The 12,360-nt window shown below is 36.2% G+C and overlaps 1 protein-coding gene and 1 long non-coding RNA gene across 3 annotated transcripts in view; both read left to right on the top strand.

Annotated features, from left to right (window-relative positions):
* The window catches only part of LOC122573216, a 54,352-nt gene extending 51,988 nt beyond the window's left edge, over positions 1-2,364 (top strand). Inside the window, exon 3 of the long non-coding RNA XR_006318677.1 lies at positions 2,280-2,364. This is a non-coding gene — a long non-coding RNA (uncharacterized LOC122573216). The remainder of the gene's footprint in view (positions 1-2,279) is intronic.
* LOC122573215 (furin-like protease 2) overlaps positions 1-12,360 on the top strand; it is a 427,801-nt gene that overhangs the window by 115,195 nt on the left and 300,246 nt on the right. The window lies entirely within an intron of this gene.

Genomic DNA, 12,360 nt, shown 5'->3' on the forward strand with positions numbered 1-12,360 from the left:
GAAGATTAAAAAACAGATTAAAAAGAAATCGACGGATTTCAGTTCGCTTAATAATTATGGACGACAGGAAGGCGCAACAGGTGCGGCGCATGATGTCAAAATTATTAGGACACGTATTTATGCGTGTCATTTTTCGTCGATCGTGGTTAGAACAGAGTTGCGCGCCAGGTATGCTTGGTTAGTAAAGCTGAGTATTAGACGTAACGATGTTGATCGATAGACTGCGTTGGCTGGGTCATGATTATCTACCCTTTCATATGTTGACGTAATATCGTATGGACAGTGGTATCAGTGTATGAACAGCACTATTCCGATGATGGATGTTTGAAGATATGTATAACTGTTGACCAAGTGATTTCTGATTAAAGATCAGATTTTATTCCTTAACTAGACGCTGCACGTCTTTATAGGGAGTCTAGAAATTTCAGTATCTGAATATCTGTAACCGTAAAAAGATATATATATATATTTGCTATGATTAACATTGTCAATATTTGTTAACTAATCAGAATAAGAAAATTTTTCTGCTAAATAAAGACAGATAGATGGAGCGATGGAACGATGAGAATCGACAAAGCTCAAGGGAAGGGAAGGAACGCAGAAATGGTACAATTTGCTCGTGTTTCGAATCTCTGTGAGTAAACGCGAATAAACGCGAACGAATAAACGTATGTAGTTGACGATAATCACTCCCTGTTTAGATACGGCCAAACGCGACACACCCTAGCCGATATTCTATACCTACGTGTATTATGTTCGCGAATGTACAAACGCGAGCAAATGCGAGAGAGGCGAATCGAAACGTGTCGCGTAACTCTTTGATCTATTACGATCATGGTACAGTTCATCGGCAATTCTGAGTTATTTGATGGAGCAGAGGATGACGGAGGTTGGATGAGGTTGAATGATAGTGGATGAGATCACATCGATTACACCTTTTCGGAGCCATTGCGCGACATTTCTAATAAAGTGTCGGTCGCTCGATACGTCGGCGCGATGTTCCTATTTCGGTCTTTTGATCATTATGAAAAGTGGAACTGCAACGACAGTTAGATGGTTTGAAGGAAATTTTCTGGATACGTTGGTATTGACTGAAATGTATTTAGCTCTTCTTGGTCACGCGGCGTATAGACGACCCCAATAAAAGTTTGAAGTTTTACCTCTATAATGTCCATATATGAAATACATACGCTTGTTTTTCAGAATTGCAGATTCCTTTTTTCACAAAAATGAGCCTCTTCAAATATCAAAATGAATACATTTTTCGAACGTTTTTATAAAAAAAAAAAAAAAAAAAATGATAACTTTAAAAGTTACAACCTTTTTCATTTTCGTGATCTTTTTCTTAGATACGTTAAGATTGTAGCTTTTGTTGGAAGACCTTTGCCCCGTGTTTTACAATCTTCAAAGATTGTTTAACAATTTTTTTACTCCGATTGGACGAATACATAAAAAATATAATAACTGTAGGTAGCGTGTTAATTGTCTTCAGAAGAGTATCTAACGTATTTTATTAGAAATAATGGTGGAAATTAAATTCGCGAGACGTTTTCACAATTCTCCTATCGAAATAGGGCTCAAGAAGTAACCAAGCTTACCGTGATACTCTTAATTTATTCATTTACCAGACCGTGAAAAGTCTAAATTCGAATTAAGAGCTGAAGAACTTAGGGATTTTTTGCATGCTAAGAGGAGGCTGACGCAAGTTGCTTCAGGAAAGAGCCGTGTTTGAACTCGAATTCTTTCGAACTTTGGTAATTTAACGTGGTGTGCGGACTAATTCTCAAACAATGTGGTTTTACTAAGAACAAGGAAACAGATAAGAGGTTTATTACGATCTTGGAGGAAAGAAAGGAATCTTTTAAAGGGAAAGTAATGATATACTGTAAGTGACGTTTCAAAGGCTACAGTTGCGAGAAACGATAAATTTAAAGTTAATAACTCATGCTCATTTTGGTAAACTAAACTTCGTTCGAAAGATGATATTTAAGGCAATAAGTGAATTGAAAAGTTGAGCTAACTTTTATATTGCTATATTCATTTATGTGATTTATAGAAATTGGCGAATGAAATGAATTCGATACAAACATTGACATTTAATTAGAATTAAGATAGCTCGATCAAAAAATTTTTAACATAAGGTACAGTTTAAAATATTAGAATTGGTAAAATTTTTACCGTACTATGTGCGTATAATGTTACATATGTATTTGAATTAGTTTAAAGTCAAGCACATATTAAATGTAAATGTGTATTAACAATTACTTTGTCTGTTTCAGGTATGTTACACGCATTTTTCACGGAATATGATCACAGTAAGCCTGGAAGTGATTTAAAGCTGTATGAAAATTACGAAAAGTGAGTAAGGAAAACGATTTCAGCAAAGTAACGTGACGTTACACGAACGTTATTGTGAGAATGACGATAAATATATTATTCATAAAAGAAGTGCGAAAGAGGAATTGAATACTAACTAATTCTTTTTTTTCAAAATTAAAATTTCTGAAAAATAATTAAAGAAATCAATTAGTAATATGACATAAGAGTAAAAGTATTATATTATATGTTATATATATTCATTAATAAATCAAGGGAAAATTCGTGCTTTGAGAGATGGAAAAGTATTTACTATTAGAAATTAATCATACAAGACGTCTATTTCAAAAAGCAATTTTGTTAAACCAAAAAACACACTAAAATGAATCAAAAACTCCGTCCTATTTTAAAAAGTTTACAAAGTAACTGCATCTACCAGTCTCCGGTTACAAGTTTCCAACGTCCAGGTTCTTCTTATTCAACTCCCTGTTTTTCAGACTTTTTCCTTCCTCTCTGTCTCCGTTGCTCGCGTAATTACATCGAAATTAACCGAATTACACGGATGTTGACGCGTGCCACGAGACAAATATCCAGCGGAGCACCGCCAACATTTTACCGTCGTTTTCCTAATTTTCGATGGGACGCCAGGAATTTCTGGCGGCGTGGGCGCCGGGAAAGCGGCGAACAAAGTTTTCGACACGTTGAATCGTCCCCTTGTTCTCTGTTCGGCGTCGCGACGCGACTAACGCGGCGTCTCCAGCGTGTTTTTCGCCGCGTGCTTCACTTCCGCCTGGCCTCGTCATTTTTCCAGGCCAGGTGGAGGCGGAGGGGCCTCGGAAGAACGCGTCCGAGACAAAGACGAAGTTGTTTTGCTTAATAGAAGTAGCTTCTGGATAATGGCGACGCGTCTTGATCCGTGGGCGCGCGTGTCTCGAAAAGTTTCGTCGATGTTTCTTCCCTCGTCGTGAAAATTTCCCGACGAAACGCTATCTGTGAACTTGCAGAATCTTTTTGTTACGCTCTGTAGATGATAAAATGCGATCCTTTGCGCGGTACAGTGGAGATGGGTTGCGGTGGGATAAGAATGAGCGGATTTTTTTTTTGTTTGGAGATTGTAAGTTGTTTAAACAGCTAAATAATTATTAAATAATTACAATGAAAGCAAGAAATTTGTAAAAAGAAATTGATAGCTTCGTCTGATGAGATGCTGATATACCGTTTTAATGTTAATTAAAATATAATGTATTCTGATGTTTTAATATCATTATGAAGGCAACTTGATTCAATGTGGTAGTACTGGTTTCTGATGCTCGCATAATCTAAAAGTTAGATGCGATATGATGATCGTGAGGTCGCGAAACTAGACGAAATTTAATATGTGAGTGATAGGTACGCGACTTTCATGCAGCTTGAGGCTGAGAAATGAATATATCGAGCAACTGATTTGAATATGGAGAACATATGAATTTGTATGATACATGGCTGAATAGCCTTGAACATGACCGATCAATTTATGGTTGATTCTGAGCAACTATTGTACATATTCTTCGTACGAGTACATACGCATCAATTCAAATGATTATCTTCATTTGAGGAGATTGTCTGAAAAAAATTAAGTATGAAAGTGTTCTGTTCCTTCTTTTTGAAGCGATGCATATTCATTTCATACATCCTTTTATACGAGTTTTAAAAGTAGACAGATGAGGTTATTTCAATGGATTAATGTTCGTTTTAATAGTCATTTATACTTTCTCATATGTTTCAGAGAAAGAAGTTTCAGTTATTGAATTTGAATATACCGAATGGTAAAGTAAAAAGAACATGTATATTGTTAGATATGGAGCATGGAGATTGTTATGGATATTGTAAAAAATAACGAAGAAATCACGTCCGTGTCATAAACTCGACGCTGTTCGTTGCATTTAACAGCTGCTGGCCTCGTTTAAAAATAAATTAAAATATCGTGGTCTTTCTCTTTTCTCCCTTCTCTTTCCGCAAGCGTCACGAAATTTCGCCATTCTCTGATTATGAGGCTATTTCGCGCTTCTACCTATTTTTAATTTCCCTGTTAAACGATTATGTATATATGCAGAAACCAGAACTTCCTCGTATTTTATTTGTTCTTTTAGAGTAAAACAACCGCTGTCAGGAGCGAGAATATAAAAATTCCACTATATTTTTGGATTACATTCATTTGATTGTTACTTACAAAACTCCAATCTATGTTACACGTGAACAATATTTTATCAGAAATCCTAAAAACTCGAAGAATATTCATTAAATTTATAGTAATTATATTATATATTAATATAGTAGTTAATAATTTTATTCGAAATTCTGACGAAACATGAGTTCCAAGACTTGGCACAAAATAAAAGCATAGTCCTCCATTGTTGGGCAAACATTTTTAAGCGTTTTCAACGTTCCATCACGAACAAAAATTAACTATATTCGCTGACACATATTCGCGTCCATCAAGTGAAACACACAGTTCTCGGTACCAATGACAAAACCTCTTTTCCTTCTGATTTATACATTACGTTTGGAAAAAAGCCCTCGTCAGTGTTCGTTGTCGCGTGCGTACTAGCGATTCGTTTGCGGCTTTCGCGAATAAACTTTTTTATCCTGGCAAATCGACGTTGCCTCGGGGCTTACTAACTTATTTAACGTCTCGTAAACCCGTACAATGTATATCAAACTGATGTAAAAAGATTTAAAAGGATTGTTCGACGTCACTCGTTTCGAGTGAAACATATTACCTATATTACAGGCAATTTCTCGAGGTTGTTGTTTTATTGTTACAGTGAATGTCTCGCGAACGTACAGTATAGTATGTCGTTTATTTGCTATAACCACGATACAACTCAAAATTTGTAGCTTTTCCGTTATTAGTATTCGAGAAACGATTATATTTCGCGCTTTCCAGGGGTTAATTTCTTCGAGTGAATTTCCAGAAGCTGTTACGTGAACGATATTGGCTAAATAACTATAATTCATAATTTAATATTAAAACAGTTTTTGAATTGTTGCAACTATCGTATAAGTTAACGGATTAATGATGAAATATTCAAAACTTCTCGCGTGCTCCAACACTTCTATTCGACGGATCGATTTTCTAGATGGAATGAAATTTTTCTATTGAGAAAATATATCGTAGCCGTAACTCGTATGTCGCTGCTCCGACAAAGTACCGATCGTTCGGGCGAAAAGTCAAATACTTTCGCGCGATCGGTGAAGAGACTTTATCAATGTCTTTGTACAGGCGAGAAAAGGGATATATCGGGAGAGCGTACTTTGTGCTTACGTACGATCGAACAATCGCAATTTATTTCGCTGTGCTATCTGTTCCAGCAAACGCGTATAAGAAAGTCTTGTCGACTTTCGGGTCGCGAGATAAAACACGAAAACCGCGATGGAAGCCGCGCGACGTAGAAGAAACATAATTGCACGATGTTTGTCGCTTTTATGTATCTTCTTTTCCACTCGAGTTTATAATTTTTAGTGTCCAGTGGCGACAGAATTAGATCGATAAATGCGCAAACTTACTGCGAGATATTTATATTCGGAATATAAGAAAGTATTTATTTAAATAATTCCTACGTACATATTAACGTGTCTAATACGTCTTACAACTGGGATCATCGAATTTTCATTTCTTAACATACTTCCATTTCAACGTATAAAAGAACTCTTAATATCTGAAGAAAATTTTTAGCATAAAACTGAAACCAATAATCAACCATATCAACAACGATTTCATCGTATCTCTCTCAAACCAAAGTAACTTATCAATAGCAAAAAAATATACTTGGATTGAAAATGATAATGAGTATATGTGAGAATCAAGAAATAACAACTAATATTTTTTCTTGCTATGAAACTTTATACGAGGACCGTCCAGGAAGTAATACTCGTTTTGAAATAACAACGATACAAATGCATCTTAAAAGGTTTTCTTCATTTGTTACTTTAACATATATACTAAGTTATTTTTTATTACAGTCACCATCTTGAACACTTATCATAACGTTGTACTAGTTTTTGTATACCTTCGTCATACAATTCCGCCGCCAGTTCACATAACTATCGTCTTGCGCAGTTCTTTAAATCGTCGTTTCTTGTGAAGCGTTATCGACTAAACAACTCCTTAAGTTTCGAAAAAAAAAAAAGAAAAAGAAAATAGAAAATGGTAATCTGGTTCGTTCGATGCGTCTAGCGTTTGCAACAAAGTTGCAGACACGTTCTTGGGCTCGAACACTTACAATCACATACAGTTTCTCTAAACCTATCGAATTTCCGCACCTATTGTCATTCCAATGATTTTAGTACCATAAACTGCTGTAATTCGGTGGTGAATTCCTTTCGCAAGAATGTTTTCAGTGCTCGAAAATCGTAAAAACGTCGGCGGGATTTTTAAATCGTATTGCCATTTTAGACGCGTCATACTACGACAATATTAAATATTTAAACAAAATTTGACATGATTTATGTCAATATACGAAAGAAGCTAGGTGACCTTTTATAAGTACATTCCATCATTTTACACGTTGCTTCTGTACGTAAACAGGTAGTACCTTTTGGACGATCATCGTACACACATATTAAGATTAAGGGATGATCCTATTAGCAAATTAATAGAAATAGATGAAAGCAGGATTCAAAATATTGAACAATAGCAATTATTGAAGCAAATGGCATTCGGCATTCGATGTAAAAATTGTAGTAGCTTGCCCCGGCAAATTGCTCGTCCTGCTGATTTTGAAAATTCGTGTTCGCTTCACGAAACATAAGTATCACAAGCGTGTCTTTCGTGATCCATTGTCGGTTCGTGCATATCGTTCGACCTCGATCAAACAAACTGCCAGAGATTGGTTCTCGAGAGGATAGAGGCGGCAGCCTAATAAACCTGAAATTATTCGAAACATCGTCTGTGAAAGTACTCCATAGCATCGGCTGCTCGTTTTTTAGATCGCGCGAACAATCAACATGAAAGGATTTAATTTGTTATTTTGAACAAGCAGAACCAGTTTATCGGAGATGCAATGCATAAACTGATGCCCGCGGAGTTCCAACACGACGTAAACTATGTTCTGGAATATAAATCGAATGATTTTTCAAGTTTTTTGGAGATCGTTTAAACAATCGCAAAGCAGAATGATCGAATTGAATCGACATAGGCGAATTGAAAATGATCGATGTCGAATATAATTTGACGAGACTGTAACTTGATATATTGAATATGCATATACAAGGTTTCGGAATAGTAATGTACATTTCGTAGAATTCTTTTTCAAGGAGATAGAAGTAATAAATGTTTAAAGAAGAAATAGAAAAATAAAATCGTGCGCTAATATCATTTTTGAGAGAGACTCGTAAAGTTATAGAATGCAAAAAGCCTAATCCTAGTCGAATCTTTCTTCATTTTTGCTATGAAACCCCTAAGTAACCTAATAGTAAGGTAGAATCGTACGTGAAATTATTTTCTGCTTGATATAAAGTTGCATGCAATTATGTAGCTGTTGATTTCTTGGAAATCAGAGAACGCTCATGTCGCAAGGCAATAATACCTAATAAAGCATTCCCCGTTCGTCAAATGCATTTCCTCGAATCTACAGCGAAATCAGCACGGTATTAAGCTTAATGTCTGCTAGGCGCGCCTTAAATTCTTTCATCGGTCGCGTTTTAATCACTGAAATAAATTTAACGTGACGATATAAAAATTATTTTACCTTCGCCTGATTGTTACGTCGTAATTCGTGATTTCCTCAGAGTATTACTTGTCGCGCGTGTAACTTCACTGGAAACAAATATTTTTACGAGGAAACTTTTCCGTTGCATTTTTGATGCGCTTTTTTATGCAATTTTATGTAATTTCAATCCTTGGGAAATTAGCGATATTCTCGAAGAAACATTCGTTTCCCGTTTTTATTTCCTTTGGCGCAGGTACGTCGAAAAAGAAGAGAAACTCGAAAGAAAGAAATGTAATTGGTGAATTATATCTCTCCAGAACTATTATAGAACCATTTTCAAATTCCGTTTGGTAAAGAAAACTGTTCTATAGAAGCAATACGAATTACGTTATTTAAAGAAAGGAATGAAAAGAAGGAAATTCTGAAAAATAATACGATAAAAGTTAAGTTTGAACTCTTAGTATAGAACGTTAAAAGGAAAGTTGAGATTCTGGTGGAAAGGATCCGGTATTCGCCAGCCGTGTCACGGCTACACCATCGAGGGTTAAAGATCCCCCATTTTGTTCCACCTGTTAGAAGTTCTTCCGCGGAAGAGATTCAAAGTCGTTAGGAATTTTTCTCTGAACAAACGAGATCCTCGCTGGATTTTCTTGGCAATACTGAAATCTCTGGACTTTCTCGTCCAACACGGCACAGCTCAGCCCTTCTCTCGTGATCTTTGCTTACAACCAGGCTGTCCTGATAAATATTTCAAAGAACCGCAAGAATTTCCTGCTCTATTTCCCTCGCTGATTTTATCTAGCTGGTACAATGATTCGCGTGAGACAGTTCTCTCAATTGCGACACGATTCGCTTGATTTTTTCTTTTTTCTTTTTTTGCATAATCTATTTTACTTTTCAAAGTGTAAATGTAAACCATCGACTACTGAACAAATAAATAAATAAGTATAGAAATATATAGAACGTAATATAGAAACAAAGTTGCCGTCAACGATTCGTTATTGGTCACGTTGGCCAATGGAAAAGTGTGGTAGACAATTGTACGAGCCGTTATTCCAGGCGAGAAAATATAATCGCGACGTTACTCGTCGACGAGAGCCGTTCGTCTCTCGGCGGAATACGGAAGAAAAGTCGATATCCGACGAGCGGTCGTCGGATAGCACGTTCTTGATATCGCTGGAACATGTGTACGTACACGTCCCGCGTGAAATAAGCGGAAAAGTCTGTGAAAGAAGGAAAGATAGACAGACAGAGAGATGGTGGTGTACTGAAGCAAAGGGATTGAGAACCAGGTACGCGACAGTGTGCAACGATAAAAGGGGAGACAGTTGCGAGGAGAAGGAGGTGAAAAAGTATTGCGGTTTATAATTCGAAACTGGACCGGAATAAGAATGGAAACTAGGTTTCAGCGTGATCACATGGCACCCTTTGATACACAGTATTATTCGAAAGACTTGCACCATTTCCAATAATGATTTCAGGATAGAAACACCTATTAACGATATTAATGGGCAATGCTTTTTATATCGACTTCGAAAAAGAAAGAAGATATTTCAATTCGACGAGTATACTTTTTTTCTTTTTCCTTTTTGTATGTATGTTCGCTGATTTCTTCGAAATGTCTCGACCAATCCAGATGGTTCCTCTTGTATCTCGTAGAATACGTCTTCACGTTGGTCCTGTTAAAAAAGTTTCTTGGATTTCTCGTCTAACGTAAGCTACTTTTTTCCAAAAAAACTAATTTTTGTTAGTGGAAAGTGCTTTCAAATGGTGTTATATAGAAACGAATGCCTAGATATTTCTATGCGTGTACGGTAGAATGTCGGTAACTCTAATATCTATAATTTGGAATTCTCTATACGACAACAATTTCGTTTTTTCTCTTCTGCTCCGTTGTAACAACTTCTGTAAATCTAAATATAAACTTCCTTTATCTCGATTTATTTTCTCCGTGTTTAGATGCGTTATTTTATCTCTGCAACTCGAATTCGGAGAAGCTCGACTTCTACAAATCGAAGTTATAAGTTGAAGTTTTATCACCTCTGTCTCTGAAACTCGAAGCATCGTGTCCCCCTTTCTTCCACCGAAAGTATTGTCCTTTGTCGCGTCTTTGCTACTCACATGCAAACTGATTGTTTTTTGTTAGTCCAGTCAGAAGCGTGTATGTAATGTCTACCGTTAGATTTCTTACACGTCTCTGCATCTTTGAATATTTATGAATCGAAAAACCTAACACATGTGTAAAGTCTCCGCAACATAAATTTTCGTTCATTAAACGTTTCTTATTCGAAAACTGCATAACTCGAAGATCTAAACCCTCGAATATTGTACTGTATTTTCTATTCAGTTCGGACAATCAAGGTCCCACTGCATTTTCTAAATTACAAAACTATTTAAGCACTCACAGTAGCGCTACCCTAATCCAAACACCTATTCTCCGAACATAATATTTTCCAGTTCTTTTTCCGTTTCAAATATACACACATTTTATTAGTATAATATACTACGTGTTCTTTCCTGTATTCGATCGAATGAATTATGAAGATTAGGATTTAGTATGAAACTAACAGCGTTCTAAGTATCGAAATAAAATACGACACAGTTAAAAAACTGGGGAGTATAAAAGAAAAAATTGAAACAAGAAGAATAAAGTAAAAATACACGGCGTTGGGAAAGCCACAATTACAGAAATTAAGAAACAAAAACATGATATTACAAATTGTTCAAAGCACGTAAATTCGTGTGTTACTGACAGCAGTAGAAAATCCTAAAATATACCGATGTAATGAAATGTCTTCACTGAGATAAAGACGATGATAACGACGAATTTACAAAAATGGAAACGAATAAACGTAACTGGTAACGAAGAGTAGCCTTCTCATGCCAAAGCATTTGTTCGAAAAAAGGAGTCGATAGTTCGTACGTTGAAAGAATTATGTGACTCGACAGCCAAAAAGGAAACCGCCAGTTGATCTGTATTCGTGAAAGTGAAATTTCATGTGAGAAAAGTGATTGCTCTTTTATCCGAACAGTTTGTGCAATTAAAACGTTGCATACCTTGGATCATAAATATAAGATTTTGTAGGAGCTTTCATATAAAGTAGACGCAGAAACGAAAGGTTGAAGAGGGTTGAGAGGCCACTTTTTCTCCACGATCGATCTGGAACCGGTCACACGTGCAACATGCACGCGTGGCCGGTGTAACGTTGCCTCGGTGTTATCAAATTATTCCGCGTATTATCGGACGGATGCAATAGCGCTTAAAAGCTAACAAATCGACCGAGAGACCACGCATATCCGGCTTGACGCCGACAATCACGTCGATTATCCCTGCGGAGTCGGCTATTGGTCGGCCACGTTTTGCCCCTCGTTCTACTGTCTCGCTTTGATCATGCAATTAAATTTCAACGAGATATTCAATTTTAATTAATCCTCCTGTAACGGCCGTTCTCATGGAATCCGTGTATAATTGAAGTTGAACGAGCGCTAACGCGATTCAGAAACCTTCGTCCTCTGTGTTCCTCTATATCATATATCCCTTCTATTCGAGGTTGCAAGTCGCCAATTATCAGGCTGTGTGTTTACTCGCGTGGTTTACCACTGACCGGAAATTTAGTTTTCGCCGAGGGGGTTCAGAAAATATTTTAATTGCCGCGTGGAAGATTAATAGAACGAACGAAGTGAACGAACTGTGTGATTTAAAGGTTACAATACGAAACGAATGTTTTCATTGTCGAGTTCACTATACATTTTTATAATCACGAGATTAACCCTTTCTTTACCACCTACGCGGTTGCGAGTATGGTTCCTCTCCACGGGGTAACTCACTGAATTTTTATATATATATAACGTTTATTGTCCAAGAAAAATATATATTACATATGCATATTTTCAATAAACAAGGAATGGGCAAGTTCATTGAGTTCTTTGGTAAATGATTTGATTGAATTTAAATGATTTGAACGATACGGAGGAATGTTAGAAATCGTAGAAGAATAAAAGAAAAATTAAGCTACTTTGTAAGACGAGATAGATTTTAAGAGGGTGTCTTATAACTTAGAATCCCATGGGGAAATCAATAACCCCGTTATTACTATTATTTAATTAATTAACACCTCGATAAGATTGAATGTTGCAAATAGTAAAATAATATGTAACACGAAAGTGTTAGGGAAACATATTAATTTCTGAAATTCGTCATGGAGAAAACATCTTCTATCATATAAATTCATTATAAATTAATAGAATAAAGAAGTATCGAAATTTGATTGTTATCTTCATTAACAAAAGTGGTAACAATTCTCCAAGAAGTTTCCGAACTTTCAAATAGTTCTCAAATTCAGATTCTCAATAG

This window comes from Bombus pyrosoma, linkage group LG11 (assembly GCF_014825855.1).
Source record: "Bombus pyrosoma isolate SC7728 linkage group LG11, ASM1482585v1, whole genome shotgun sequence".
NCBI classification, from domain to species: domain Eukaryota; kingdom Metazoa; phylum Arthropoda; class Insecta; order Hymenoptera; family Apidae; genus Bombus; species Bombus pyrosoma.